Genomic DNA, 22,723 nt, shown 5'->3' with positions numbered 1-22,723 from the left:
CAGCCTTATCTGAAATCTTGTGTCTTCCCCAACAACCCCAACCCAAGACAATAACTTAGAATACCTATAACCTGATCCATAGTTCCTTGCCATCACTCTTATTCTCTGTGGTCCAATCTGCCTTACTTGCGTTCCTTAGCTCTCACTATCAACACCGCCCATCTAGAATAGAAGAAAAAGACAGGACGAAGTATAGCATCAGCACTTGAAAGTGGTGATTCTTTAACTTTTGTGCCTGAGCACCTCACTCTTAAAGAGGCACTCACTCTCAGGAGAACAAAAGTGCCAACCTGCTCTTTCATGACCCTGAGAGTGAGTGCTGCCTTAAATGTTCCCTGGGCACCTCCCTTACCTTACCCAAGCCTTGGACCTGAGAAATTCCATCCTTATCCACAGCCCATTTAGCAGGACATTGATACCCTGTGTATTGTTGTTGCTGTTTAACAAGTCACCTCCAAAACTAGTGGCTTAAAATAACAAGTATATCATAATTCTGAGGACTGGCAAGTTGGGCTGGGCTCAGATGGACAGTTATTCTGGCCTCAGCTGGGCTGTCTCATGGAATCTTGGTTAGCTGTGGGTGGGCTAATTGGCTCTGCTTGCGGAGGTTGATTGGTTGTTGACTGGGGTGCCTCAGATCACCTCCACAAAGTCTCCTAGCCTCCAACAAGGGTTTGTTCTCATGGAAGGTAGTCAAGGCTGTAACACAAAGCAGAAGTGAACAAAGCATCTTGATGCCTAGGCTTGGAGATAGCACAGAGTTATTTCTGCTGCATTCTATTGGCCAAAGAGAATCATGAGGTCAGCCCAGATTCAAGTATGAGAAATTAGCTTTACCTCTTGATGGAAGGAGCTCACATTGCAGAAGTCACGTTGCAAAAGGCCTATATACATGAAGGGGTGAAGAAGTGTAGCCATTTTAATCATCAATCTACCATACCTTGCCTTGCCTAGCCTCACTGTGGGTAGGCCTCTTCCCCAAGTCTGATCCCTAGTTTCAAACCCTTAACCAATTAAGTATGATTCTGCTGCATATGGTAGCTATCTAATTAACTGGATAATAGCTAACTGTTTGCCAAGTTTTCAACAGCCATCTGGATTTCTAATGGATCTATACATGCCTATGAATTCATTGATAACAAAAAATCTAGAAGTTAGAAATCATCACATTCCTTTGGCAATGTTCCTAGACTGCTATAGTCTCTCCAAGAGGCCAACTTCCGTGTCAATTTTACTTCCATTCTTCCCACTTGTCCCTGTTTTTGCTCTCTCTTTTTGTAACAGAACCTCTCCTCCTTCCAGTGAAGGACTCAGTACAAAGAGTCTTACACTCAAAGCCTCACTCGAGTCTCCCTGAGTGACAACTGTGAGAATTTCTTACCAAAATCAGTGATTCTCAAAGAATAGTCTCTTCAACAAATGATGCTAGGCCAACTGGATATCCATATGCAAAAGAATGAAGTTGGACCCTTATCTCATACCATCTGCAAAAATCAACTCAAAATGGATCAAAGACTTAAATATAAAACCTAACACTATAAAAACTCTTAAAAGAAAACATGTGAGTAAATATTCATGGCCTTGAATTTGACAATGGATTCTTAGATATGACCAAAAACACAAGCAACAACAATGAAAAATAGATAAATTTGACCTCATCAAAATTAAAAAAACTTTTGTGAATCAAAGGATACCATCAAGAAAGTGAAAAAACAACCCACAAAATGGTGGAAAATTTATAAGGGTCTAGTATCCAGAGTATTTTTTTTAAAACTCTCACAATTATGATATGGCTATAATAATTTTTTTAAAGAAACAAGTGTTGGCCAGGATGTGGAGAAATTAGAACCCTTATACTTTGCTAGTGAAAATGTAAAATGGTATATCTGCTATGAAAAATAGTTTGGGGATTCCTCAAAAAATTTAACATAGAATCATATGACCCAGCAATTCCACCCCTAGGAACATACCCAAAAGAATTGAAAACAGGTGTTCAAAGAAGTACTTATACACAAATATTCATAGCATCTAGCCAAAAGGTAGAAACAACCTATGTCCATCATTGAATGAATGGATAAGCAAAATGTTGTATATCCATAAAATGGAATATTATTCAACCATAAAAAGAAGCATTGACCCATGCTACAATGTAGATGAACGTGGAAAACATTATGCTTAATGAGAGAAGCCAGGCACAAAAGTTCACACTTTGTATTATTCCACTTGTATGAAATATCCAGAATAGGCTAATCCATAGACAGAAATCAAATTAATAGTTCCCAGGGGTAACCTATACAAGATAATTCAGAGATAGAATCTTGGCGGCTGCTATCCTTCTGGGTGGAATGGTAGTTTGTAAGAGCATCCCAGAGCAACTAGAGCCACAGGCTCTGAATAAAAATTGTTCAGGAAAAAGCAGTAAGAGTCCAAAAGGAAGACGCTATTTTATTATCACATTGAAAAGTCAAATCTAAACCTGAGAACAAGTGAGCCAGAGGTCAGGAGTAAACAGGTACAGGGGGATACGAAGAATTGGAGGATGGCTGCTTACTGGATACAGGGTCTCCTTTGGGGATGGTGAAAATGTTTGGTGACTAAATAAAGGTGGTAATCGCACAACATTATGAATCTACTAACTACCACTTAATTGTTTACTTTAAACATGGTTAATTATATGTTTTTGAATTTCACCGAAATTGAAAAAGAAATTTGTGCTCTGGAAAAAAGTCAGTTTTTCTCAACCTTGTCTGTACATTACTTGGAGAATTTTTTAAACACATCAATGTGCTACCTACCCCCTAAAATTCAGTAGGTCAAGAGTGGAACCCAAGCAGCAATATTGTTTTAGAAACTCTTGTGGTAATTCTAGTTAGTAATAATGTTTGAGAATTGCTGGCATACATAAAAAAGAATGGTTGAAACATAACCAACTTAAAGCAGCTTGTCATTTGTCAAGTACCTACAAAACACTGCAATGGTTTGCTTAGCACTGTGGGAGGATGTAAGGATGATTTCCAGTTTTCACAATTACCCATCTTCTACATATGCACTCTGCTTGTGGAATTGTGCCACAGAGGTCAGACACGACCCCAGGTATCTCTGGAGGCCCAAGACAAATGAGGTTACCTTGGGTTCTTTCAGGGTTATCAAAATTTCTAACATGGGCTTCTAACTATTCCAAATGTAACGGTTAGATATGATCACAATAACACTATATAACAAATCACTCCAAGCCTTAGGAGCGTCCAAAAAAATTTCACAAATCTATGAGCTATCAGATGGCTCTGCTTCAGCCTGCATTGGCTGAAGCTGCTCTGCTCCACATGTCTCTCATCCTGCTCATGGGATTGGAAGGCTAGCCATAACCTGTGTTTCTAATGGAAATAGCAGGGGTTTAAAAGAATAGACCCTACTTAGCACATTGTATTTATTTATTTATTATTGACGAATTATAGTTGTATTTATTTATGAGGTACAAAGTGGTGTTATAATTTTTAATATACGTGAAATGATTAAAAATCCCTACATGCATCACAGCTTGGCCAAAGGAAGTTACATGGCCAAGCCCAAGTCAAGGCCAAGAAAAAATACTCCACTCAAAATGAGGTAATCAGAGAAGGACCTTAAAGTTACATGGCAAAGAGCATGGTTACAAAAAGAATTGGCCAGATGCAGGGGCTCACGCCTGTAATCCCAGCACTTTGGGAGGCTGAGGCAGGCGGATCACTTGAGGTCAGGAGTTCGAGACCAGCCTGGGCAACATGGCAAAATCCCATCTCTACTAAAAATACAAAAATTAGCCAGGCATGGTGGCGCACACCTACTATCCCGGCTACTCAGGAGGCTGAGGCTGGAGAATTGCTTGAACCCGAGAGGCAGAGATTGGAGTAAGCTGAGCTCATGCTACTATACTCCAGCCTGGGTGACAGAATAAGACACCGTCTCAAAAAAAAAAAAAAAAAAAGACTGAAAATTCAGGACAATCAATCTATCACATGTAGTAATAATAATTATAAAGATGGTACTGAAATTAATGTTATTTATTGGGTACAATGTGCTAAAAATAATAAATTCATTATCTCATTTGATCCTTAAGACCAACTTTATAAGGTAGATTATTATTACCTCCATTTCCAAAAGAAGATATGGAGGCCAGAGAAGCTAAACATTGAGCCCAAAATCACACCACTGGTAAGTACCAGGGCCATGATTCAAACTCAGGCATGTTCTACATTAAATCCTATATGTTCTTTCCACACCAGTGTGGTCCTGATGACAGATGTTTAGTTTGGGGACAAAATGTCTGATCCCCTGTTGTGAAGGACAAGCAGCAGGGATAAACTATACTAGATAATTCAGAGATAGAATCATGGGAGCTGGCATGTTTCTGGATGGAATGGTAGTTTTTAAGAGCATCCCAGAGCAACTAGAGCCACAGGCTCTAAATTAAAGAAAAAAAAAAAAAAAAAAAAGTGTCCAGGAAGAAGCAGTAAGAGTCTGAAAGGAAGACATTATTTTATTATCACGTTGAAAAGTCAAATCTAAAGCTGAGAATAGGTGAGCCAGAGGTCAGGAGTAAACAGGTACAGGAGGTAAGGAGCAAGATGGAGATATGACAGATGTATTAGTTAGGTCAATCTAAGCAAGCTGTTAAATGATCCAAAACTATAATGGTTGAACACAATGAAACTTCATTCTCTCACCATCTAACAGTCCAAAGTAAGTACAGGCTTAGGGCAGAATGAGGTGGAGTTGCTCTGTTTCCAGACAATCATTTGGGAAAGTAGGTTGACAACATCTGTACCACCTTCAACATATGGCTCCGAGATAACCTGAGGTATCATCGTCTTTGTCAGCTGGAAGAGAAAAAGCTCATAGAGACACATGAACAGGAAAGTTTATTGGGCCAGACATGAAGTTTTCACTGAAATTTAATTGGCCATAACTCAGTCACATGACCTCACATGAAAGGCAGAAAAGCTGTGTTCCCAAGAAGTGGCTATGGATTTTAGTGAATGGCTAACAGCTTCTACCACAGAAGGAGAGTCAAGAACCTGTGCCCTGCTTGGGACTGCGTCACTCAGAGTTTTCCTAGGTAACTTGGATTAAACAAGAGATCAAAGTGGACAGGTCTAATTTGTCCCTCTGGTAGACTCCCTATTTCGCTTCAATTCATCACAACTCTCTGCATCCACACCCTTGCCATGGCCTCTTTATGGGCAGAATATACTTCTCTGCCTCTTGACTGTCATTTTGGCCATGTGACTTGCTTTGGCCAATAAAATGAGGCAGAAGTGACAGTATGTCCGTTCCAAACCTTGGCCTTAAAAGAACTCGTGTTTCTGCTTTCTCTCGTGTCCTTGCCATCACAAGATGGCAAATAAGAGGAACATAACTAGACTATCCCACTGGTCCCAGGAGGAAGATGAAAAACACATAGACAAAACCAAATTGCCTCCAGCTGAACCCAGCCCAGATCAGCTGACTCCAAGCAACCTCCAGATTTGTGAGCCAAATAGTCACTTTTTGTTGTTTGCTGATGATGTTATTTGCCGTTTTGTTGTTTGATGCTGTGGTTGGTTGGTATACACATTATCGTGGCCATAGTTAACTGATACACCACCCCAGCCCCACCTTACCACAGTTAATTGGCACACAGCCAGCAATGCCCTTAGACATGCCAGGTTGGGGATAGCACTTTCAATTGGCTTCTTTGAGCTAAATGCCATGCTGATTTTCAGGTAAATCCAAATGTGAGCGGCATTCTAGAATCCGTGGAGGCCCCCAAAGGAAGACAAGCCTTCATCCTTGCCAGCTGATTAAGTACACGATGCTGCTAACTGCATCATATTCAAAACCTCATGACTCCTAACATGTTCCACAGAAGAAGCAGATGTCATCTTGACAGGATTTCTTTGTTTTCTCAATAGATGCTACAAGAGCTGCCCATGCTCTCCAGAGCGGGCAATTTATCAAGAGATCAAGATTATTCACTGTGTTTTATTAATACATTTTATGCAGTCATACTGATTTCAAACAAAAGTGTCTTCTAATTGTTTTTGTCTCTCATTTGACGACAGCATTATTTTAGAGCAATTGTATCAGTCCAAAAGTTATCTTGAGTATAAAATGTAAAGAGACTACACAAAGTGCTTCTACCTATAATGAAGTGTCAAAAACTTCCTGAATCTGACAGTTTTTCCTAGAAATTGAAAATAACATTTTACCTTTTCCCTCTCTGTAAAATCACTTTTCTTTTTAAGCAAGAAGACATTAGATGCCATGGAGTTTTCTGAATGTATTAAAATGAGCTGCAAATCAGCCTAATCTAAGCAGTCAAGTGGCATGTTCATATGTTACCGACATGACCGTCTCTGAATTGCCCTCATCCTCCCATTTCTAAAGGCAAGTCTCTCCTTCTTTGTGAAACTCTCCCTCTGAATGCAATAAGTAGAAGTACAGTCTCCAGTCTCAGGGAAGCTTGAATCATATACATTGTTGCAGCCAATAGAATGCACCTTTCAGACTTCCAGCTGCCGGGGACCTGGGCCCTAGCTGCTGGGCTTTGAAATTCATTACTGCATTTGTGCAGGGCACACCTCCCACTGGCTGCTTCTCACCAATGACTGAGCCCGGTATGGGTACTAAGTAAAGCGGTCCCATTCCTAAGAGACATTGTTCTCCGATGGCCAAGGTTGGTTGGGGGACATCTTGACAACCTTGTCAAACCTTTTTTTTTTTTTGACTGCACACGAGTCTAAAATTTTTTCACCAAATCTCTTGTCCTCCCCCTTCACTCAGGTCACACTTGGATTGTGGCCTAATGGCTCTCTCAGCCTTTCTCAGCTCCAAAAGCCGTGTACATTTAATCCTGTCTTGACATCTGCTTCTTAGAGGATTGGACTTACATACCCATGCATAGTATATGTGTGGAATGAAAGGCCATCAGACAGCCCCATTTATCTTTAGGGTCACACAGCCCAGAAGAGAATGGTCTCTCTGCTCTTAAGAAAACCTACTCTTAAGTAAACCCAACAAATTTTCTGGCTGGCCTAATATTAAATTTTCTGCATTTGCTTAGTGTGCATCATAATTGATTATAACAATAATAACCTACCTCTTGGTTATTACTATAATCAAAGAAAATACATATATTAATCCCATTTACTTACCGTGTTTAAACATGACCTAAGACTCACTAAATATGATTACCTATCTTATTTGCTTCATTTTCTGTATGGTTCAGGCTATTTCCCAGAGAAGAGGGTCCTTCATTTGGTAGGAACGATAGGCTGAGGGCAATGCAAGAGTGGTTAAATAGCTGAGCAGGTTGGTAACATTCAATAATGCCACAACCCGACTTCAAAACTTTGCTGGCCCCTCATTTCCAGACAACGAATCCAAACAAACAAACAGAAACCCCACGGACAACATCCAAACAAAATTCCAGACAACAAAAACTCATGACATGATATATAACTCTCTAATGAGCCAAAGTCCTCCTCCTAGTTTTTCCCCACATGGGAAACTGATATTACTCTAGGTTTCCACACTTCTGGTAATTCAGTTTGGCCACAGAGACCTTGAGAAAGTTACACACCTACCTCATAGCTGGCCCCAATTTACCCTCTTAGTCTCCCCCACTTGGCCTCCTGTCACTTTCCAATAATATCCTTCAGGTGCCTCCCTTCTTATCTAATTCCAAAATAATTAAAATAGCATTTGGAGAATAAGAGCTCCTGCCTCGCTCGAGCAAGTAGAGATAAGATCTATATTTCGGAGAGAGAGGACATCATTGATTGGCTAGGAGGAAGGAGGGAAGGAGAATCAGCATCTGAACATGACCCAACATCTATGTATTCTCACTCTATCTTTTTTATTAAGACAGCTGATCATTTCAACATAGTGTTTTTTTCCTATAAAATAAGTTCTGCTGGCTATTGGTCTCTATCTCAGACACCTATTTTCCAAATAGTTTTCAGTTAGCAACTTTCAAGGAACATTTTTATCACAGCCTGTAGGACAATGACTAAAACATGCTATTGCTGACTTGCCTAACCAATGTACAAGAGCAACCTGAATGAAATCTCTTGGTGGGATTTCATCTTGAACCCTGCCCTTGCCCTGAAACCTTACCTGGGATGCCCCATGACAGTCTATTAAGGTTTGGTTTACATAAAATTCTTACTGCTCTGTCTGAACGACATATTTCTTGTCTCCCCATTTTCTGTAGTCCCCTAAATTTCCAGAGCCATACTCTATTCTGTACCACAGTGCTGAACTCCTGTTAGTTCTTGTCCCATTGGTTCTTGACTCCTTCTTGGTGCTTGGTCAGTACCAGATGCGCTACTTGATCTGTGATTGTTCATTCCCTCAGTGCCCAGCACACAGCACACTGTGCCGTCATTCCAAACAAATGTCCCCATATCAGAGTGTGTAATAAACCAGAACTAGTCAGGTATGGGAAGGAGATTGGAGCACAAAGCTATGGCATTGCTCCTGGTCATTTTTAACACCATTTCATTCCTCTCATAGAACCTTAACTTTCAACACTGAGAGTATCTGCTGCATCTCAAAGGCTCAAATACCACCCAAGTCATCTGTGAATGAGGCCTCAATACAGAGGGTGGGCCCGGCAATATCAAAGAACAAAAAGGAATTTAGAGCAGCATTTCCTCCCCAGAGCTTTTATAGAAGAAATATATTTCCCCAGAATGTGATCCATTGAAAAGCAGTTCTATAAATCATTAAAAGGTGCTGTATAAAAAAAAAGCTTTACTTCCACGGTCAAATAAGTCTGGGGGACTGTATACTAAACAAACTTAGGTAATCTTCACTACAGGGCTTCTCAGAGCTTTTACTGCACTAATAGGAATTATGAATCACCAAGGAGTGGTTACAGCATGAAGCAGTTCTCACACTTATTTGGCCATGGGAGCCTTTTTTCTTTTTGAAGGTCTACTGGCGTCTTGCATAGCCCCGTGTTCAGAGGATCGTGGTTTGGGAAAAGCTAACCAAAGATAATGTCTCTCAGTCATAGATGACACAGGGGAGTAAAAATGATAGAAGACAGTTTCTGAAAAGCCATGTTCCTCACCAACCCCATGTGACACATACATTCCTCCCCCAACATGGGAAATTGATACTACTCTGGATTTCACGCTTCTGGTAATTCAGTTTGGCTAGAGTGACCTTGAGAAAGTTACAAATCTACCTCAGGCATGGTTTCTTCATTTATGACAACTGGCCATAAAGATATATCTTCCCACTCTAGTTCCCTAAGCTATAAGAATTAATGGAGCCATTCCTAAGGAGTGATGTGAATTCCTTGGAGAAAGTCTCTATGTAAATACAAGGTCTTGTCATCTTAAATGCTATGGATTTATGTCCTGGACTAGACAGTGACAACCATGCAGAGAGAGAGTGCCTCCATTATTTTTCAAAGCTGCAGAAATCTGATCAACACATTAGCTTTTCAGCCATTGTCATTTATAAATAGCATCCTCCCAAACCCTGCCTTTTCACATGAAATTCATATTTCTTCCTTTGTGAACTGATAAGATGTGGCAGCAATGTACCCATGAAAGCCAGAACTCTTTGGTATTTCAGTATTAATATTTGTAAGTGCTAGAAAAGGTAAAGGACTTGCGATGAAGGCTGCATGTATATTACAACATTTATTTACACCATAGAGGAAAAAGCCAACATGGACAGGGTGAATCAAGTTCTTCATTGCTTGTGTAAATCGGCCTTTGAGACCTGATTCTTAAGTGCCTAATCGCATGAAGGGAAAATTGAAGCAAGATTTCAAATTAACTTGGCATAAAGATATATTAATTACATCAAGAAATAAGGAATGCTTTGGTGGTGTGGATGTGTGGTATTTGAAACACTGGGTTGAAACTGACTCAGATAAATTTTACTACAGACTAGTTTTGTTTTGTTTGGGGTTTTTTGATGATAAAAAGTAAAGCAGAGAAAAGAAGTACAGACAGTAGGGTAAACAGAAGCATAACAAGAAGACTTTATTTTTTTTTTAAGTATCAGTAACAGAGATAGAAAACATAGTGTTGACTGACTACTGTAAGCTTGGCCAATGTCATGTTGATTATGGGTGACCATGAGCTAAGTGGATATGGAATGTCTAGCTCAGAGAAAACAGCTGGTTACATTCACATTACAATTTTTCAGGGATTCTTGTGCTTTGTACCTAATTTCTTCTTCTGTCTTACCTGCCCCAGGGAATTCTTTGTTAGAGCTGAGTTTTTCCTTCTGTATAAATGTATCCTTCCCACCTTGAGATCTGTTGGCTCCATTACCACAATCTTTCCTCTGCCCAAAGGCTTTTTATCTCCTAACCTATAATTTTCCTCTTGCTCCCACTCTACCTCAAGAAAAGTTCCTCAATCCTTTAGAGATAAAATGACAACCAAGAGTAAAAAAAAAAAAGAAAAAAAAGAAAAAAAAATTCTCTTGCTGTTCCTTCAATTTTTCTTAAAAACACTCACCCGGTTTAGACTGCAGGACAATTCTTAGATTCTATCTTAATCTAAAATTCCAAATCACCATTTAGGAATGAATGGCAGCTTAAAACAGCCATTCTACCTCTTTCAATTCTCTCAAATATCTCCTTTAAATAGCCCCATCGCCTACAAGAATTTGTGAGATAATGCAGACGAACATGAGTGGTGCTTAGGTAATTTTTAATCTTAAGGAAATTTCTCTCTGCCATTTGCTAAACCAAACTAGGTATATTACATGGCAAAAAAGCAAATCTTCGGCTAGGCACAGTGGCTCATGCTTGTAATCCCAGCACTTTGGGAGGCCAAGGTGGGTGGATCACGAGGTCAGGGAATTGAGACCATCCTGGCTAACACGATGAAACCCCGTCTCTACTAAAAATACAAAAAAAAATTAGCTGGGTGTGGTGGTGGGCGCCTGTGGTCCCAGCTACTCGGAAGGCTGAGGCAGGAGAATGGCGTGAACCTGGGAGGCGGAGCTTGCAATGAGCCGAGATTGTGCCACTGCACTCCAGCCTGGAGCAAGACTCCATCTCCAAAAAAAAAAAAAAAGAAAAAAGAAAGCTTCTTATGTCATCATTTGACTCAACAACTGATGTAAAAATAGTCCATGTGCTACTTTAGGAAATTGAGCCTCGTTCTTTATTATTTCAATTATTTCAATTTTATTTCAATTTTAGTTCCTCATGACATGCAGATGTAGAAACTGTCAAAACCTGTGATGGGACAAGAAGTTCCATAAGATATAAAAAAGCCGTTGAGGTTCACAAAGATTATAAGAAAAGAAAACAATCTATTTTAATCAATTGTTATTGCTTTGGATCTCCTGCCAGATTCTGTGACATTCAGTCATTCACTCAATAAATGTCAAACACCTTCTAGGTGTTGCTGCTGGCACTATGCTGACCACTGCTTACAGAATCTACAGCCAAACACCACACAGTTGAATCAGGGACCATAAGCTCCATTTCAAATACATATATGAGTTTTAATTTTAAGTACCTTAAAGTAGGGCATAGCATGCACCGACTCCACTCCTCCCATTGTGTTATGTTTGGCAAGATCTATTTACATAATCTCTCTGATCTCATAAGAATTCAAATATACAACCTGTTGATTAATAATGACAACGTAGTGTAGTATCAGCACAGTAAATTATAGGCAAAGTTCTCTGGGAACATCTGGAAGAGAGTTAGTCACTTGGCATGAAAAAAGTTAAAGGAGACTACTCAAAGAAAGGGATGTGTTTATCTCCGTTAATCTCCCTGTACATTGTGGCTCTATGCAATGCAGCTCTGTTTATTCCAGAATAATGTAAGTATATCCTTTTGACCTTAATTTCCCAGTAAAACTTGTGTTACCTCCTTAAAGTTTTTCCACTTCTGGCTCCTAGTTGTGATGTAGAGTTAAAAAAAAGCATTCCTCCCATTCTTACGATGATAAAATAACCAAAGCGACTTCAAATTTATGACTTTTCCAGAACCCCTTGTAGAGCTGAAATTGCAGAGTAACCAATGACAATGGCAAGGACACAGAGAGACCAGAACTCTCATATATTGCTAGTGGGAGTGGAAACTGGTACAGCCACTTTGGAAACGAGTTTGACAGCTTCCAGTGAAGTTAAACACATACCTACCATATGTACCAGTAATCACACTCCTTGATATCTACTTGAGAGAAACAAAAACTGATGTTCACACAAAAATCTATACATGAGTGTTTATGGCAGATTTATGCATAACGGCCAAAACTGGAAACAGCACAAATGTCTTCCAGCTGTTGAATGGATAAACAAACTGTGGTACCATCCATACAGTGGAATACTACCCAGCAATAAAAATGAATGAACTATTGATTTGTGTAACAACATGGATGAATCTTAAGTGCATTTTGCAGAATAACAGAAGCTGGACCCAAAAGGCTACGTTTTACATGATTCCATTTGTCTGATACTCTGGAAAAGACAAAAACTATAGGGATGGAAAACAGTAGCAGTGGTTACCAAGAATTGAGGCGTGGGGTAGGGGTGACTATGAAGGGGCAGCAAAAGGGAATTTCTGTAGTGATGAGACTATTTTGTAGGGACTTTGGTGGTGGATACACAACTCTATTTGTCTAAATCAATAGAACTGTATACCATAAAGAGTGAATTTTAATGTATGTAATTTTTTTAAATCAGCAAGGTTGTGGGAGAAAAGAAGGAATGCAGCCTGGGACAAATCTCACTGTATTATAAATGAATCATATAACCACCCTGAAGTTGGTGAGAAAAAAGAACTGACCTAAATCACTTTGGAAAGCAATGTTTTGACTGGGTACTATTAAGACTAAAAGCAAAAAGCACAGTGGTAAATTTGTTTCTCTCAGGGTTGTGGGTTAGCAATTCTAAAAATGTTTGTATTCCAGGAGCAAAGTAAGTAATTTGTTGTAGGTAATGAGAGCTGGGTTCTCACCTTCAGAGCAGGAAGTTACAAATACAGAAAGTGAGAAAGCTAGAATAAACCCTGTGATGCTGCATTAGAGTCAGAGGTCTGAAAAATGACACACAATTTTTAAAATTCATGTACATGCAGATAAATAGATGTAGATAGAAATATAGATATGTGTTTACATGTGATATCTTAGTAACAGTGTTTACATATAAGCACTCAAATCTTGGTTTCTAAGTACTGTTTTTCAGTAAAAGGAACCAAGGAAAGTACAAGATGAACCCAGAGCATGTTTTGGTGCCAGAAAATAAAGAAGTGGTAAAAAAAAAAAAAAAAAAAAAAAAAAAAAAGAAAGAAAAAAAATTTGAAGAAAGAATACGGGCCTGTTTAAAGGGCATATGAGCCAATCTGGAAGAGCTTCCAATGGCCAAAGTTGAAATAACTTGAGCAACAAAAATGTTTTAAATGATAGTATTGCATTATAAACCTAAGATTAAATATTTATGAGTCTGTGCTGATATAAATGAATAAATGAATAAATAAACAGGGGAGGAGGGACAGCTCTCCCTTAGAGAAAAACTCTAAATAACTAATACAGAAGGAATTAGGAAAATAGAGGATCACCAGAACCCCACAGTAGTAATTGCTGCAAGCAAGATCCACCAATGGATGCTAAAATTTGTTTGCAAAAGAATAAATGAAACTTTTTGAGACATTTGTGTAGTCTCAAAAGTATCACTCCAAATTATTCAGCAATTACAAGGAGAAAAATAGTAAAGTCACAGTCGAGAATATGGTAGACACCACTTGGCAGATTAACCAAGTGATCGAGATGAACATCATCAGCAATACATAGCATCACGGACCCCTTGATATGATGGACTGAAAGGGCACCTCACCTCTGTGGTATCCTTCCCCAAAATGCATAACCACTATCCAATCATGGAAAAAACCTCAGGCAACCAACTGGAAGGACATCCTACAAAATAACTGACCAGTAGTCTTCAAAAGTGTCAAGAACATGAAAGGCAAGGAAACACTGAGGAAGTGTCACAGATAAGAGAAGACTGAGGTGACGTGACTAAATGTAATATGCGATCCTGGATTCAGTCTTGAAACAGAATAAGAATATTAGGGGAAAATTGGTGAAATCTACATAAATTCTGTAACTTCGTGAATAGTACTGTGCCAAGGTTAATTGTTCAGTTTTTATAACTGTCATACTTTGTTATGTATGACGTAACATCAGGGAAAACCGGATAGAAGGTATATGGAAACTGTACAATTTTTGCAACTCAACTGTAAAATTATTTCAAAATAAGAATTTTGAATTCTAAATATTTTGAGATAAAATTCATCAAAATAAAAAGTTAAAAACAATTTGAAACTCAGAGGTATAATTCTTAAGCTCCTGTGACTGACTGCATTTTCCAACAATAGCCCCATTTGCTCTTCTCAACCTTGTCAGTGCCCTATCAAGAAGTGTGCTCTATTTCCCCTCCCTTTAAACCTGGGCAAGACTTTATGACAACTTCAGTGTATAGGACAGACACTGCATGACTTCCAGATCTAGGTTATAAAAGGTGATGGATGCAGCTTCTACCTGGCTCTCTCTCCCTCTGTGTGGATACTTACTCTTAGAACCCAGTCGTGATTTTGTGAATAAGCCTAGGTCACAGGAAGAAATCACGTGTACATATTTCAGCTGAAAACGCCAACTAGTATCTGACCCAAGTCGGGTGTGGTAGCTCACACCTGTAATCCCAGCACTTTGGGAGGCCAAGGCAGGTGGATCACACGAGCTCAGGAGTTCGAGACCAGCTTGGGCAACATAACAAAACCCTGTCTCTACAAAAAATACAGAAAATTAGCCAGGTGTGGTGGCACACACCCGCGATCCAAGCTACTCAGGAGGCTAAGGTTGCAGGATCGCTTGAGCCCGGGAGGCAGAGGTTGCAGTGAGCTGTGATTGCAACACTGCCCTCCAGCCTGGGTGACAGAGCAAGATCTTGTGTCAAAAAAAAAAAAAAAAAAAAAAATCTGATGCAACAGCCAGATCTGTGAGTGCTCACACCTTCAGCTAATTCTAGCTCACAGCCTTCAAGCAGTCTCAACAGTCACTGAGTAGAGTTACGACATGCTGTCCCACTGAGCCCTGCCCAAATTGCAGATTTGTGAGCATACTTATTGTTGTTACTGTTTTAAGGCACTAAGTGTTGAGGTGATTTGTTATGTAGCAAAAGATAACTGCAACATCTGCCCTAAACTTTATGATACCATTAATTGCTATTAGAAGATACTAGATTATATTCATTTGATCCCTTAGAACAAAGTTTTACTCACCATGGTAAAAAGAGAATTCAAAGGTGGTGTGAGTCTGGTACCATTTCTTGCCATTTTGTTTCTACAGTGATTTATTTTCCTACACAGCATTCCTTTTCAAAGGAGATCAATATGACACTGAGTTATTGGGACATATCCTAAGGGACTATTAGGTTTGTATTTTGCTAGGTCTCATTCTAAGCACATCTATATTAATGTCTACCTGTTCACTTTCAGAACTAAGTCATCCTGTTTGACAGTGAATAAGGAGCAAAATGATCAGTGTCCTCAATTTCCCCCTTTCCTCTAGGTCTTTACTTACCTTTTAAGTTCAAACCTGTAGTCTCCTAATTGATATGGATTCTTGCCTTCTCGGTAGAGCTGGAACCACACAAATAACCATCATGTACTGGCAAAAGGATAGTGTAATGGTTTTCAATTGGATTTTTTCTTAAATTTGTCAATGTGTACAATAAGAATTATGCTGAAGATAGAAAGCAAGGCTCATGAACTTATCAGGAAAATACATATCTTTGATACAAATGAAAGATGCCAAATAATAGATCAGTACCCATCTTAGGAATATTTGAGAACATCCTTTCCTTCCACAGTTTCTAACTCTTAATTTTCACAATTAAGCTAAATTACTACCTTCATCTTATAGAAACAGCAAAATAAATTGTACCATCTTCAAGACATTAACATGGAGGAAATAAAACAGGGAATTTTCAATGCATGTTTTTTTCCTGCTATAATTAAGACAGACTAATTTTCTAGGGGCATATATTATAAAAATTCTTTTGTTCTTATCTGTTAAAGTGAAGTATATATAATTAAGAGACTAATTTTCTAGGAGTGTATATTACAAAATTATTTTGTTCTTATCTATTAAAGTGAAATATATTTCAACACACCTTCTTTAAAGTCACCATTGTCATTTGAGCTTACATCAATCTCTTGCTTCATTCTACTTTGAGAGCAAGGGAAACAGCATCAAAAACCCATTCAGTTTTGAGTCAGAAACACCTGAGTTTGAATCCTGGTTCTCTGTCCCCTACTTGTTATATAAGTGGTTCTCAGCAGAAAAGGGGTAGCTATGCGAGAGGACGGATATACGAATTTGCTTTACTTTTGTCACTATCTCACTATGCATATATATGACAAAGCATCACACTGTACACCTTATATATATATACAATAAAACGTTTTTAGTGTGCATCAGAATTCCCTGTTAAAACACAGGTTACTGGAACCCAACTCATAGATTTTTTACTCAAGTGGGTCTGGGGTAGGCCCTGATATTTGCATTTCCTACAAGTTTCCAGATGATGCTTAGTTACTACTTGTTTTGAGTCTCAGATTCTAGGGCTGAAAACAAATGTGAAGTTTCTACCGATACCGTAAATACTCATTTCCTTTCCCTGTATCAGTTAATACCCATGAAACAAGTCCACGGTGCCTTCCCACAATGCTGAAACCCAAATATTTCGTAAAAACAGAACTTTTGGATTTTCTCTTAAGTTCAGTTCAAATTAATTTGGCAGCAAACCTATTGTATTTACAGTCTTCATTTATTTAGATTTTATTTTATATATATTTTAATATACATAAAGTTTGATTATTGGTAGCTGTGGCCTTGTTCCACTGGCATTGATTCATACTACACAGTTTTCAAACCATATTACCTTTCTAAAATGGAAAAAATTCTCAATCCTGAAGGTCGTCTGACTCTAAATGTTTTGGATACGGAACTGGGGACCTGTCTTTAGCACTTCAACATATTTAGACATTTTCTTTGGTTTCGTTAACTGCTTTCAGCTTTCTCAACTTGATTATAAACACCTCAAGAGCAGAATCATGTATTATGTGGCAACTCCCCATGTCACTTACTACATATTGAGCACGAAATATATACTAAATTAATAACCATGGGATTGAATGTATTGACCCCAATGAGATTTGAGTAAAAGATTGACATGATTCCATAGTATGAGATTCGAGAAGGAAAGATGAATCAAATATATTGTGAGTTTCTCAAAATTGCAATTCTGACTATAATCCCCATAATCCCAAATGATTCTGACAAGGCGAAAATATGACAATGAAATCCTTCCTCTTCTTTGCACCTGTCACACATTATACCTAAAGTATTGAAACTGGACCTCATTCCCTCTCACCTTCTCAAGGACCTGTGCCACTATTACTCCTGGATTTGTGTGCCTTTGACCTCACACTTTTCCAATAGCTACTTTCCATCAGCCTTTATATATCCTCAAATCTTTTACTTCTTAAAAAAAAGAAAGATACTTTTTAATAAACTGCACTGAAGCAACTGGACATTTATAGGCTTTTCTAAAAAGCTTTTACCTAAACTGTATATATTATACAAAAATTAACTCTAAATGGCTCATGGACTTAAGTATAAAACATAAAACTATAAAAACTTTTACAAAGTATATAGGATAAAATAGACTTAGGACTAGAGTGAAGAATTATTATAATTGATGCCAAAAGCATGATCCAGGCTGGGCACGGTGGCTCACGCCTGTAATCCTAGCACTTTGGGAGACCAAGGCATGAGAATCACTTGAGCCCGGGAGTTCAAGAACAACCTGGGCAACATAGTGAGACCCTGTCTCTATAAAAAACAAACAAACAAAAAATTAGCCAGGTGTGATGGCACACACCTGTGGAACTAGCTAGTCAGGAGGCTGAGGCAGGAGAATCACTTGAGCCCAGGATTTTGGAATTTGAGTGCATTTTGGCTGGAGTGCAGTGAGCTCTGATCATGCCACTGCACTCCAACCTGGAGACAGAGCAAGTCTCTGTCTCAAAACACAATGATAACAAAAACAAAATCATGAGTCATAAAGAAAAAAAGTGATAAACTGAACCTCATTGAAATTAAAACTTTCACTCTGTTGAAGAACCTGTGAAAAGAAAAGCTATAGACTGCTGAGGTAAACTGTTTGCAAACAACATATCCAACAAGTATATAGAATACAGAACTCTTGAGGGCAAGTATATAGAATACAGAACTCTCAAAAGTCAACAGAAAAGAAAACAGAAAATGGGGGAAAGACATACACAAATATTTCACTGAAGATGGCAGGTAATCATAGGAAAAGATGTTCAACATCATTAGTCATTAGAAAAATGCAAATTAAAACCACAATGTAATATTACTACATGTCTCTCAGAATGACTAAAGTAGAAAAAAAAAAAGAGACTACATCAAATCCTGATGAAGATGCAGAGAAACTGAATCACTCCTACATTGCTAGTGAGAATGTAAAATGGTACAGCCACTCTAGAAAACATTCTGGCAGTTTCTCATAAAACTGAAAGTGCAAATACTGTACGACCCAGCAATTGCACTCTTGGGCATTTACCCCAGATGAATGAAAATGTGTGCAAACACAAAACCCTGTGAGCTAGTGTTTATAGCAACTGGAAACAACCTTGATGTCCTTCAGTGGGGTGAATGTTTTAACAAACTATAATACATCTATACCATGGACTAATAATAAAAAGGAATGAACTATTGATACACACAATAACTTGGATGAATCTCCAGGAACTTTGCTGAGTGTAAAAAGCCCATTCCATATGGCTATGTATTGTATAATTCCATTATATAATATTTTAAATGATGGAATTATAGAAATAGTAAACAACAGTGTTTGCTAGGGGTTAAGGTTGGAGTGGGAGTGTGGGAGGGAGGCAGATGTTGTTATAGAGGCAATGTGAGGGAAATGTTTTGTTTTGTTGTTGTTGTTGTTGTTGTTGTTGTTTGAGATGGAGTCTCACTCTGTCACCCTGTCTGGAGTGCAGTGGCATGATCTTGGCTCACTACAACCTCCGCCTCCCGGGTTCAAGCAATTCTCCTGCCTCAGCCTTCCAAGTAGTTGGGACTACAGACACGTGCCACCACACCCAGCTAATTTTTGTATTTTTAGTAGAGACAGGGTTTCACCATGTTGGCCAGGATGGTCTCGATCTCTTGATCTTGTGATCCGCCCGCCTCAGCCTCCCAAAGTGCTGGATTACAGGCGTGAGCCACCGCGCCCGGCCTTTGTATCTTGACTGGTGGTGGATACACAACTCTACACATGATAAACTACATAGAACTAAATAGAATATACACACACATGTACAAGTAATCTGGGAAATTTTGAATAAGATTGGTGGATTGTATCAATGTCAATATCCTGGTTGTGATATTTATACTATAGTTTAGAAAGCTGTTATCATTGGGAGAAATTGAGTACAGGTACATGGATCTCTCAGTATTATTTCTTAAAACTACATGTGAATCTACCACCATTATGTCAAAATTACAAGTTTAATTTTAAAAATTAAAATTAACAAATCTTCCCTCAGCCCCACTTAATTCTCTAGCTACTGAATAGAAAATGTTGTCAGCAAATCTTCCTAAAAAATAGTTCATACTCTCTGCTTTTACTTCTTGACCTCCCAGGGACCACTTGACCACTTCAGTCTGGCTTCCTACCCCAATACTCAATTGAAATGACTGTTGCCAAGATGGTTAAGAGTTTCCTGCCTAATAGTTCCGGTGAATACTCCTCATTCCTTAATGTAATTGACTTCTCGCAGCATGTGACACAGTAAGAGGCTTCTGCTACTTCTAAGTCTCTTACCTTGCTCTCCATGATACCTCACTCTTCTAGTTTTCCACCTGCTTCTCTGACAACCCCTTATGAGTTTCGTTGATCATTTTTCTTCTTTCTTAATATTGAGAACCTTCCATGTTCTTTCTACCCTAAGCCCAGTTCCCTTCTCGCCTTACTCATTCCCATTGATCATCATCCGTATGTCAAAGGCTCAGAAGCTATCACCAGGCCAGATCTTCAGAGCCCATACTATTATAATTGCCTACTACTGTCTTTCCTACCATTAATTCAAAATCCACATGACTAAACTGTGTGTGAATCACTGTTTTCCTCACCACTGAAATCTGCTCCTCTCTCCGTGTTCTCTTTCTGGGTTACCCAAGCCCAAGTCCTAGAATCATCATTGACTAGTCCAGTGGTTCTCAGCCAGGGCCCATTTTGGCACTCAGAAACAATTGTTGATGTCTAGAGAAAGTTTTGGTTGTCACCCTAGGGAAAGAGGTGATATTTGCGTGTAGCCGGGGGAAGCCAGGGATGTTGCAAAACATCCTACACTGCACAGGACGTTCCCTCACAACAAAGAATGTTCCAGCCTCAAATGTCAGTAGTGCTGGGGTTGAGAAACTGTGGTCCAGTACCTCGCCCTGATGACCTATGTCTAAAAAATCCCATATATTCTACGTCCTGGATATCTTTTGAACCATTCAGTTTCCTCTAGTCCCATTACTATCATTCTGGGGCAGGTCGCCATCATCTCTTCCCAAGATCACTACCAGTCTCCTGACTCATTTCCCTGTTTGTAATCTTATCCATTCTCTTTACTATTATCAAAATGAGCTTTTGAAAATACTAATCTAATCTTGTTACTCCCCGAGTTAAAAATGTTTAGTGTCTTCCCTTTGCCTTTAAGATAAAGTCCAGACACGGACAATTCACAAAGAAATACATAGGGCAAGTAATATGAGAGCCCAGTTGTAGAAATCAACAAAGTGCAAATTTGAATGACATATATTCTCCCAGTCAAAGTGGGAAAAATACAGAGAAATGGCCTCATTATGCTGATGGTGAAAACGTAAATTGATACAAACTTTTTAGGATGTAAGTTGGAATATATATCAAGAACTTTGACAAAGGTCATACCTTCTAACCCAGTAATACAATTTCCATAAATTTATTTTAATAAAATAGTGAAGGTTACAATAAATGGTATATAGAACAAAGTCCACTAATGCATCATATTAATTATTAAAAATAAATGATTAATACACAAGAACAGATATACCATATAAAAGTAATACTAAGCATATATTAAAAAGCATCCTTTGAAATAATAGTAAATGATGAGAAAATGCTCTGAAGATTATTTTAAGTGAATAAATGTTGTAATATTACATACAATATGACCCCAATGTAACATATGTGCATTAAAACGTGAGAACATGAACTAAAATGTTAATAGTGTTTATTTTGGAGTAGGAGCAATTATTATTTTCTTCTCTATGCTTTCCTGTATTGTCCAAATCACAACAGGAAAACATAATATTTGGCATGCAAATTACTAAGAATGTGGCTATATGAACCATGTGTGAATGCACACATGCATGTATAAAAGGGATGAAGAAATGAAGAGAAGGAAAGTAAGCATGTTATGCACAGAGGAACAAAGGAATTGTGACTTGAAGTGTAACATCCATGAGAAGGTGACAGATCCATTTGTGATCCAGGAGACAGAAGTGGGGTTGGCAAGCAGAGTAAGGACAGTCAACAAGGTCCACTTATAGAAGCTCACAAAGATGCTGCAAAAGCCTGAGCTCTAACCTGGAAAGTAAGCTTTGACAGGAAACTGTATACCAGGCAGCACAACATAGCTTGTTTGTCTGGGTTTGTTTATTGGTCAGTACATATATAGAGATTTTTGCCCCCCGGAGTCTTAATTCCTCTAATACTACATCCCCACAGCTGGAAAAATTCCTTTGAATCTGAGAGTTCAGAAAAAAGAAAAAAGCAATACTATGCAAAGGCAGGAATGGTGGTGACACAAACAAATTAACATTCTCATCAGGACTGTTCCATTTGGCAGGATCAAGAATTTCACACGTCATTGGTTATGCTGGACCACAGGACCTCCCCTCCAGATATATGAAGTGCATCAGTGGGTTTTCAAATTAACAGTTATTGAAATTTGGAAACGTCTTCTTTTTCTTAATTTTTCCAGTAACATCTATTGACTTTCACAGCTGGTATTCTGGGTAGTACACATGTGCTTGCAAAGGCAGGAGAATAGAGGATAGAGCCATGGACAGATAGAAAGGGGCAGAGAGAGAAAGGGCGTCAGGGGAAGAAGGAGACATAGGAAAGATTAAGATTACCTACATAAAATGTCACTATTCTATCATTTTTTAAATGTACAAAAATGGCAGTTTCCTATGGTTCAAGCTAAATGTTAATAGTATCCACATTTGTACAAGAAAAGACAGAGAGAAAAAAAGACATTATACACAAGGATACTCTAGATGTATGTGGTCTCTGTGTCTCCATAATGCTATCCCTGCTTACCCACTTTGGAAATGAAAAATAAGTGGCACTGCATGCCAGGTCACGATGTAGAGAGCTGCAAGAATGGAAAGAAGCCCTTAAAAACAGTCACATCAAATTAATGGCTAAGAGGTGAAATGTTAGAGGCACAGCTTCTGAGTTGCCATTTTCCTTTTAGATTCTTAACTCCATGGACTGTGGATGATCCGCTTTTTCAGGGACTGGTCTAAACTCCATCACTATGACACTGAGCAAAAGTCCCAGGTCTCCTCGTGGTATTACT

The 22,723-nt window shown here is 38.7% G+C and overlaps 1 long non-coding RNA gene across 4 annotated transcripts in view; it reads left to right on the top strand.

The window, feature by feature from the left end:
* LOC117074144 overlaps positions 1-22,723 on the top strand; it is a 1,124,950-nt gene that overhangs the window by 1,035,834 nt on the left and 66,393 nt on the right. The gene's annotated exons all lie outside the window — the stretch shown is intronic.

Source organism: Trachypithecus francoisi, unplaced genomic scaffold (assembly GCF_009764315.1).
Source record: "Trachypithecus francoisi isolate TF-2019V2 unplaced genomic scaffold, Tfra_2.0 Contig01603, whole genome shotgun sequence".
Taxonomy (NCBI): Eukaryota; Metazoa; Chordata; class Mammalia; order Primates; family Cercopithecidae; genus Trachypithecus; species Trachypithecus francoisi.
Note: the sequence above shows the minus strand (reverse complement) of the source record. Positions and strands in the feature narration are given on the sequence as shown.